Genomic DNA, 10,167 nt, shown 5'->3' on the forward strand with positions numbered 1-10,167 from the left:
GGCCGGGTGCACGATCAGACGGCCCATCGAGGTCCTGTCGAGGTCCCGTGTTTAGGGGGGAGGTGCCACTCACATGACCATCCTGCAGCATGGGAAAGAAGCGGTGCAGCGGGATCACACCAGCAATCGCTAGGCACTGCTTCCGTGGCAAATGGGATAGATATTTTTAAAAACTGACGTTTGTACATACGCATGACTGAGCAATCATATCTGCACATCTGAAGGTGGGTGGTGGGCTTACCGGAGAGGGCGACAGACGCTTCCGGACCCCAACAGAGCTCCGAGGCATAGCTAATGGAGGGGGAGGTGGGCCCCCTCATCACAGCTGCTCTAACAGCCTGTGTGACAGTGGCCATAGCGACCCTCCAGAGGCGGCAAGCCTGGCTGCAGTGGGAGCTCTTTGTGTGCATGTGCCGTTGGGCACTTGTGCGCATCCTGTGGAGACTTGGGGGAAAAAACCTGTTCATGACGGGATATGGGCGGGCGCTGGATGCCATGGGATTCCACCGGAAACGCGATCAGGCGCCTGCCCTTGCCCCTCGGAGGTACTAGTTTTTTACCCCGCATCTTCGGCAGGAAGCCTCGGGTTCGGCACGGGAGCTCTACGCTTCCCAGATGTGCTGGTGTGATCGACCCGGAAAATCCACCTATCTTCCGTCTCTCTAGCGTGGCTAATGTTCCATGTGACCGCAGCCAAGGTTAATCTATTTTGCTGTTTTCTTTCCTCTGTGCTTCTTATCAATGTCCAATTTAATTTTTAGCTGTTTAGGGGCAGCAGACCCTAATTCTGCTTAAGGGTCCGGAGACTCTGCCAAGCTACTCGAGGAGGTATCAGAACTTTCTCCAACTTTATCTTCTTCATCATCTTCATCTTTGTTGTCCTCCACTTTCTCAGGTCCATCTGTCACTTTCTGTTGTTGCTTCAGGAACATTTTCACTTTATGAACAGAATCAATCTTTTCTTTTTTGCCATTGAAGATAAGACCTTCAGGTGTTATCCATCTGTAAGGAGTGGTATTTTTTTGCAGAAACAATGCTAAATCTCTGTATTGTCTCCTTTTTCTAATTTCAAATGGAACATCTTTTAAAACTTCAATTTGTTCTCCTTTGATTTTCAAGACATTTTGGTTAGTCACATTCAAAATTATATCCCTTGTGGACCTTTTTGAGAATTTCACGTATACTTCCCCAGGTAGCTTTTTATATATATGTACGGTAAACCAGATCGATATTGCTTTGTAGAGTTTCCACTGTTAAGCCTACCATAGGGGGGGCACATTTCTTAGGTTGTGTTGCACTGTATGCTTCACCACAGATGTAGCATCACAGGATTATACAAACAATGAGGTTGGTGGTAGGATAGTCATATCTTAAGGGTTGAACTTTCTTCAAAGCTTCTAATCACCTTTTTAGGGTCCCCAGGGGATGTCAATAAATCTCAGGGTGGGGAGTCAGAGCCTGTGGAAAGAAAATGTTATCATTTCCTCAGGACTGCTCACTTCACACTTCTCCCTCTCTCTGAAATTGTCACACAGCATTTTATCCCAGCTTGTTGTTCCAGTCTCATTATCTTTCCATTTTATTTTTTTGTGTGTGCAGGAGAGCGGCAGAGAGATAGAGACTGATAAAGCCAACTTCTATTTTGGCAGACACACAGGAAAGAGATGTATGATCCTCAGCTGGGACAATTGCTACCAGGAGAGTTAAAAATCACTGATGTCCATCAAGCTCTTAAAAGTCCCATCTGTGATTTCTCAAGCTCTGCCACCTGAGCTCCTCGACATCAGAGAGTCATCATGCCGATGGCAAAACCAGAAATATTATTGAGTGCATGTCAGGTTGCCGTGTCTAATGAGCCCTTAGTAAATAAGTCACAATTTGGGAAGCATGAAACAGGTCTGATCAGGTCAGCCTCATTTCTTCACACTGTTCCAGATTGTCGGTCAAAGCATGCAGTGGATGTCTACCACCTTTGGTGTAGTTTGGTGTAGTGGTTAAGTGTGCGGACTCTAATCTGGGAGAATCGGGTTTGATTCCCCACTCCTCCACTTGCACCTGGCTGGATGACCTTGGGCAAGCCGTAGTTCTGGCACAGCTGTTCTTGAGAAAGAGCAGTTTCTGTCAAGAGCTCTCTCAGCCCCACCTACCTCACAGGGTGTCTGTTGTGGGGAGGGGAAGGGAAAGAAGTTTGTAAGCCGCTCTGAGACACCTTTGGGTAGTGAAGGACGGGGTATAAATCCAATCTCTTCTTCTTCTCTGGCCAGCATTGCTTGGCATATTTGGACTCAAAAGGCCAAATCCACGACAGTTGCCATTGAATTTCACCCAAAGCCGTAAAACCAGTTTTTCATGGGGCTCCAATGAACCCATAAAGCTGTGCATAACAGAGGCTGCCTTGGGCATCCTTGCAAAATACTGGAACCCAACCAAGGAAGAGAAGCACGGTAGAGCACATTGATGTGTGCTCTGTTCCAAGCCACAGCTCTAACTAGCGGAATGCTAAGATTAATGCAACTTTACCATTTTGATGCAGTGTATGTACGATCACAAGAAAGCATGGAACAATGATGGCTGTTGCAAATGCGTTATCTGGGAAATGGGGATTACACATTAGGGATGTCATTTTGTACATTTTGGATGGGCCTCTGCCCTCCACCCTCACCTCTGGGGCCAGCAGGGGTCAGAAAAGCTGTTGGACTTCATGCAGAAATTATGTATCGACAAAAACCTGGGCAAGATGTTAGCAAGTCAACTGACATTCTAGAGACTTTATGAGTGATATAAAGTACAATCATAGAGCAACAACATAATGTGCTGGATTTTGCCTGAACATGACATTGGCATGCAACTCAACATCATGCCCACTCTCCTCCTCACCCACAAAGATTCCAAGGGTGTCACACAACAACCTTCCATTCCTATTTCAGATGCACCTCGCTGAACATTGTTTAGTGAATTCAAGTCTGTGTAAGCGTAGAGAGGTGGTATGATTTTTAGAATCATAGAGTTGGAAGGGGACCTCCAGGGTCCTCCAAGCCCCTGCACAATGCAGGAAATTCACAAATACCTTCCCCCACACAAACCTCCAGTGACCCCTGTCCCATGTCCAGCAGATGACAAAAAGACAAAAAAAAACCAAAAAACCCTTCCAGGATCTCCAGACAAACTGGCCTAAAGAAAAATTGCTTCCTGACCTCAAAGTGGGGATCAGCATTTCCCTGGGCGTGTAAGAAAGGGCCACAAGGACTAAGCACTGATGCAACCCGTCCTGCCCTTCCGCTCAGGATCTGCCTAAATTTACAGAATCAGCATTGCTGTCAGATGGCCATCTAGTCTCTGCTTCAAAAACTCCAAAGAAAGAGAGCCCACCACATCCCCAGGAAGTCTGTTCCACTGTGGTACCACTCTAACTGTCAGGATGTTCTTCCTAATATTTAGCCAAAAAAACTATTTTGATTTAATTTCAACCCGTTGGTTCTGATCCAACCTTCTGGGGCAATAGAAAACAACTCCATACCGTCCTCTATATGACAGCCCTTCAAGTACTTGATGATGGGTATCGTATCACCTCTCAGTCGTCTCTTCTTCAGGCAAAACATACCCAGCTCCTTCAACCTTTCCTCATAGGACTTGGTCTCCAGACTCCTCATCATCTTTGTTGTCCTTCTCTGGAGACATTCCAGCTCGTTTATATCCTACTTAAGTTGTGGTGCCCAAAACTTAAAAGTAAAAAGATAATCTGTATTGGCTATAAAAGGGGATAGAAAAGATAAGTAAGAGAGACTATATATATAAAATTGCAGTGAAACACAACACCTTGAAAACAATCCTAATGGCTGCATTTAGAGTTTCCAGATGTTTCTCACCCTTGCTGAAGGGTTTATCTGGTGGCTCCAGAAGACAACCGATAGGCATGGGGGGGGGGGTCATAGTTCCTGATGATCTTGTGTTGATACAGCCTGTTATTTAGTTTTATTCTCCCTGAGGGGAACTTAAAATTCCTTGGCTGTTTCAAGATGGATTCCCTATACTTTTCACATCATACAACCCTAGGACTGTAGGGTGCCCAGTACGACAACTTTCTTTATTACAATAACAAGATATGGAATGGTCAACATATATTAAAAAATCAAACTGATATTCAGGTACAATGCAGGTAATGAATGAGATGTAGAAGAGTCAAATATCTTTTCCCTATATATCCTTCTTATCTATCCTTACTATATATCCTCACTATCTAAGCAAGTCCATCCTGACTCTGAATCCATCCCCAGTCAAATATATTTACTGCATTTGTAAGACATTTATAATATATTGTATATTTATACTATATTTGACTATATTGTCAAACGTTTACTGATGTTTGAAGGAAGCATGTCATATCCCTTCTCACTTTCAGTGAAGTCCTTGAGTCAAGGGTAATGCTATTTCAAAGGGGATTTCTCTCTCAGTTTCCTAAAGATACGTTAACTTTAAAGTTCTGGTCTGAGGACTAAACCACACATTACATTTTTTGGCAAGTTGGGCTTGACTTCCTCAGACACCAAACACTTTTTCTTGCACAAGGGAAATATATTTTTTTAAAAAAATTCCCAGGAGTCCAATTCACCTTGAAACTGAGTCATGAGGGTAGGAGAGACCCCTGCCTTCCTTTCCATGGCATTTTCCCAAGTTGAAACAGCCCTTTCAGAGAGAGTTAGTTGCATAACTTCAAAACTGCATGTGAAGTAATCCAAGCATATACAGCTCCTAAGTTATGCAAATAACTCCCTTTTGGGGCCATTTCAACTTAGGAAAGTGCCACGGAAGGGAAAGCAGGAGCCTCTCCTCCCCAAGCTGAACCTGGCTCCTGGGGATTTTAAAAAGGCCTTTCCCCACAGCTGCTGTGTCACTGCAGGGAAAGCTTCTCAGGTTCATGGAATACCAACCAAAGTCACCAAGAATGTAATGTGTAATTTGCCCTGAGGAATGCCCCGTCACTATTCATTTGGTGACTCAAGGTGCGCAGAGGTCCATCAGTGGCTATTTGCCACAAGGTATAGATAGGGGCTCTGGGGCAAGTGATGCTCTGTCTTCTTGGTGCTTGGGGGGGTCAACAGTGGGAGGGCTTCTAGTGTCCTGGCCCCACTGCTGGACCTCCTGATGGCCCCTGGTATTTCTGGCCACTGTGTGACACAGAGTGTTGGACTGGATGGGCCTTTGGCCTGATTCAACATTGGCATCTCTTATGTTCTTATGTTCTCACTTAACTTTGTTGTTACAACCTAAAAGTTTTACCCATACCCGTATTGCCAAACTGTGACTAGTAAGATGTAGTGAAGGCAACTGACCTGGTAGGGATATAATTAAATACCAGATCTTGCCTCAACAAACCACAGAACGAAGGAGGCGAGAACAAAACAAAAAGAGATCAAACACTATCATACTGTTGGGGTAAAAAATAATCCTACAGAGCCATGAAACTAACCATATGGTGTGAATATCTGGATATCAGACAGAGTGCTGTGATTATCAACATAAATATGACAACCCCAGCCCCACCCTCACCCTTCTGTCTATGTGCCAACAGAAGTAATGTTCCATCAAGGTGTTTTATCTATGCCTTCTTGTGCATCAGTAGGGCATCACACAAAAGAGACTTGATACAACCCACTATACAACCACATTAAGAATCTTTTGGATTTGCTTCTGGATTCTTCAGGATTCACTTTCGGATTCGCTTTCGGATTCGCTTCAACTTCAACTTGGATATGTACGCTGAAAGCAATGGAAAACACCCATGAGTAATAGCTCAAAGACTGCTTTTAGGACATGTGTTTCAATGGTTACTTTACAGTGGATGCGAACCTGTTCTCTGTATAAAATTTAGGTTTCTTTTAAAAAGAGGGAGGACCTTGAGTGGTTTGGTTCAAACCTGAAAATGAGACCAAGCCATTCAGAATTATAAGATCAGGGCTGGGTCCGGATGGAAACAGCTTTGGAAGTATTTCCGAGTAAGGGAGCTTTGACTCTGAAAGGCCTATAGCCTGGAAATCTTGCTGGTCTCTGAGGTGCTGCCTGACTCAGATCTAGCTGTTCTTCTGCAAATAAACATGGCTACATTATGAAAAGAAGAACACACAGTGTAGGTATTCAGCACAGAATACATAGGCTGCGATCACACACACTAAATAACCCAATTTCGATCCACTTTCGATGCACTTTTGAATTGGATTTTGCCAGTTCACACAGTAACAAATCCAGTTGGAAAGTGCATTGAAAGTGGATTGAAAGTAGGTTATTTAGTGAGTGTGTGATCACAGCCTTAAACACAAACATAGTGCACTAGTATGAAACACAGAGTGCCCTGATTTCGTCAACCAGAGCTCACAGAGAGCTGATTGATGACCAGGAGAGAGAAAAGAAATCTTCAATCATTTATACCCTCAGTACCCCATAGGCTCAGCCCACATGGATGCCATAAGGTTAACACACTTTTAGCAGAAGAATATCAAAATAAAGAGAACAATTTTCACCCTGAACTCATAGCCTAGTTACCCTAGACCAGTGGTGGCGAACCTATGGCATGGGTGCCAGAGGTGGCACTCAGAGCCCTCTCTGGGCACAGGTGCCATTGCCCCAGCCAGGCCCAGACCATCATTAAAGTGTCGAATTCTCTGCCAAATAATTTTAAGTAAATGAAAGCATTTGGGATTGTTTTCCTTACTTTGTTTGGATCATCCCAAGTTAATGTATGAGTTGCTTTTTCTAAGGTAGAGCCTCAGTATTCAGGTTAAATTGCTGTGTTGGCACTTTGTGATAAATAAGTGGGTTTTGGGTCGCAGTTTGGGCACTCGGTCTCTAAAAGGTTCGCCATCACTGCCCTAGACAGTCAAGGATGTTATGTGTCAAAATAAAAAATAAGCAGTCACAAATATCATATCAAAGTTAAGAACATAAGAACACAAGAGAAGCCAATGTTGGATCAGGCCAATGGCCCATCCAGTCCAACACTCTGTGTCACACAGTGCCCCAAAAATACCAGGTGCCATCAGGAGGTCCAGCAGTGAAGACAAACTCAGTAGACAAACTCAATGTTCAAACTTTATTGTTACCTTATTGGAAGCACAGACGCCTGCATCAGCAAGTATGTTGCAGGCCAGAAGCTACAAACCTTTGACTCCATATGTGGGTGAAATGATAGACCTCGAGAAATATTAACTAATCTTAAGAACATAAGAGAAGCCAATGTTGGATCAGGCCAATGGCCCATCTAGTCCAACACTCTGTCACAGAGGGGCCAGAAATACCAGGTGCCATCAGTGGGGCCAGGACACTAGAAGCCCTCCCACTCTTGCCCCCCCCCCCAGGCACCAAGAATACTCTGCATCATCTGCCCCAGCCTGTGAGTTCTTTTTTAGAGCAAAACGCATTGTCAGGCTAGAGAGAGGCTTGAGAGATGACAATAGCTAAGCCTGCAAAGCCTTTTGGGAGAGGAACCAAACAGCTAATCCAGGCTGTTATACAGAAATGTCCCAGGCTTGCTTATTTTTCTGCCATAGGGAGAGATCTACTTCAAATTGCAGAGTATTAATTTTAAAAATTCAAAGGTTTAGTATTTGAAGGCAACATCCTGGATATGCTGATCTGAGATATGATATGAGCCGGTGCCTTGAAGGAGCTGCAAAGGTTTCATTTACCTATTGCTGGTTGTCCGCCACCATCTATACACTATTAAGGTAATAACTGTTCACTTTATCCTTAATGGATGTTAATGAGTATTTGTGAGCGGCTTTGACATTCCATTTCTTCCCTCACCCTCTTGTTCCAGGTAAAACCTCAGGTGTGGCTCTCCTCCCTCTGGGTGGTTTCTAGTGTTACCTGTCTTGATAACTTCCAGAAACCAATCTGCCATTAGAATGCACTCCATTATTTTGTACTGTTGGTAGAATCATAGAATAATAGAGTTGGAAGGGACTGCCACGGCCATATTGTCCAAGCCTCTGCACAGTGCAGGAAATTCACAAATACCCCCCCTCGCATCCAGTGACCCCTGCTCCATGCCCAAAAGATGGCCAAAAAACCTCCAGGATTTCCAGCCAAACTGGCCTGGAGGAAAATGGCTTCCTGACCACAAAGTGGTCATCAGCATTTCCCTGGGCATGTAAGAAAGGACCATGAGAACTAAGCACTGATGCAACCCTTCCTGCACTCCCTCTCATGATCTGCCTAAGTTCCCAGAATCAGCATTGCTGTCAGATGGCCATCGAGCCTCTGATTCAAAACCTCCAAAGAAGGAGAGCCCACCACCTCCTGAGGAAGCCTGTTCCACTGAGGAACCACTCTAACTGTCAATAAATTCTTCCAAATGTTTACCTGAAACTCTTTCAGTTTAATTTCAACCCACTGGATCTGGTCTGACCTTCTGGGGCAACAGAAAACACCTCTGTCCCATTCTCTATATGGCAGCCCTTCAAGTACTTGAAGATGGTTATCATATCACCTCTCAGTCGTCTCCTCTCCAGACTAGACATACCCAGCTCCTTCACCCTTTCCTTATAGGACTTGGTCGCCTGACCTCTCACCATCTTTGTTGCCCTCCTCTGGACACATTCCAGCTTGTCTGTATCCTTCTTAAATTGTGGTGGCCAAAGCAGAGAGGTCAAGGAGAGGTCAAACCAGAGCAAAGTAAAGAGATACTCTGATATGTGACCATGTAGAGAACTGCTGAGCATTGGTAGCTTTAAGAGACATATGAAACATGGTTCCCCCCTTTCTCTCTGTCTCAAAGACCCCATCAGCTTCCTGTGCTTCCTTTGCACATTTGACACTGTCACACACGAAGTTGAGTAACAGATCAATTTGTACCCAAGTCTTCCTGCATGCCAGACATGTACTTTCTTGCTGAGCCACAAATCATCTCCAAATAATGGGGCCATATAGCCTGTGGTCGTCCCTTTAGACCATCAGGAGCTCAGCAGAACTTTGCTTTGAGTAAAGCATCAGGCACTGAATGCAGGGTTTTCTTGCAAAACTGGTGCTTGAACAGAAGAACATAAAAAGAGTCCTGCTGGATCAGACCAATGGTTCATCTAGTCCAGCATCCTGTCTCACACGGTGGCCAATCTGTTCCTCTGGAGGGCCAACAACAAGGCATAGAGGCTTGAGGCCTTCCCCTATGAGGTCTTCCCCTAAGAAATTAAGGGGAGCCCTGCTGGATCATACCAGTTGTTCATCTGGTCCAGCATCCTGTCTCACACAGTGGCCAGCCATGTCCTCTGGGTGACCAAGAACAGGAGACAGAGACCAAGGCCTTCCTCTGATATAGAAAGGAACTCACAGGCTGGGGCAGGTGATGCACTGTATTCTTGGTGCTGGGGGGGCAACAGTGGGAGGGCTTCTAGTGTCCACTGCTGGACCTCCTGATGGCCCCTGGTATTTTTGGCCACTGTGTGACAGAGTGTTGGACTAGATGGGCTATTGGCCTGATCCAACATTGGCTTCTCTTATGTTCTTATGTTGCCTCTTGGCTCTAGGATTGAAATGTGGAGGTCCCCCTCAGCTACCACAGCTAGTAGCCACTGATACTCATCCTCTATGAATCTATCTATAGGAACATGAGAAGAGCCCTACTGGATCTGACCAGTGGTCCATCTAGTCCAGCATCCTGTCTCACATAGTGGCCAACCAGTTCTTCTGGAGGGCCAACAACAGGGCATATAAGCCAAGGTCTTCACCTGAGAAGAACATCAGAAGAGCTCTGCTGGATCAGACCAGTAGTCCATTCAGTCCAGCATTCTGTCTCACACAGTGGCCAGCCAGTTCCTTTGGAAGGCTAGCAACAGGGCACAGTGGCCAAGGCCTTCTCCCGATGTTGCTTCCAGGCTCTGGGATTCAGAGGCTTACTGCCTCAGAATGGGGAGGTTCCCCTCACTCACCATGACTTATCCTCCTTAAATCTAACATTTACCCCTATGGCCATCACTACACCCTCTGGTAGTAGATTCCACATTTTAATCACTCTCTGTGTAAGGCAGTATATCCTTTTCTCTGTCCTTAGCCTATGGCCCATCAGCTTCACTGGATGCTCTTGAGTTCTAGTGTTTTGGCAGCAGCTCTCTAGGTTTTCAGGCAGAAAAGGTGTTTTCCATCATCAGTTGTCTTCTGAGAGCCCCTAACTGGAGATGC

Source organism: Gekko japonicus, unplaced genomic scaffold (genome assembly GCF_001447785.1).
Source record: "Gekko japonicus isolate JY-2015 unplaced genomic scaffold, Gekko_japonicus_V1.1 scaffold1203, whole genome shotgun sequence".
In the NCBI taxonomy this organism is placed as follows: domain Eukaryota; kingdom Metazoa; phylum Chordata; class Lepidosauria; order Squamata; family Gekkonidae; genus Gekko; species Gekko japonicus.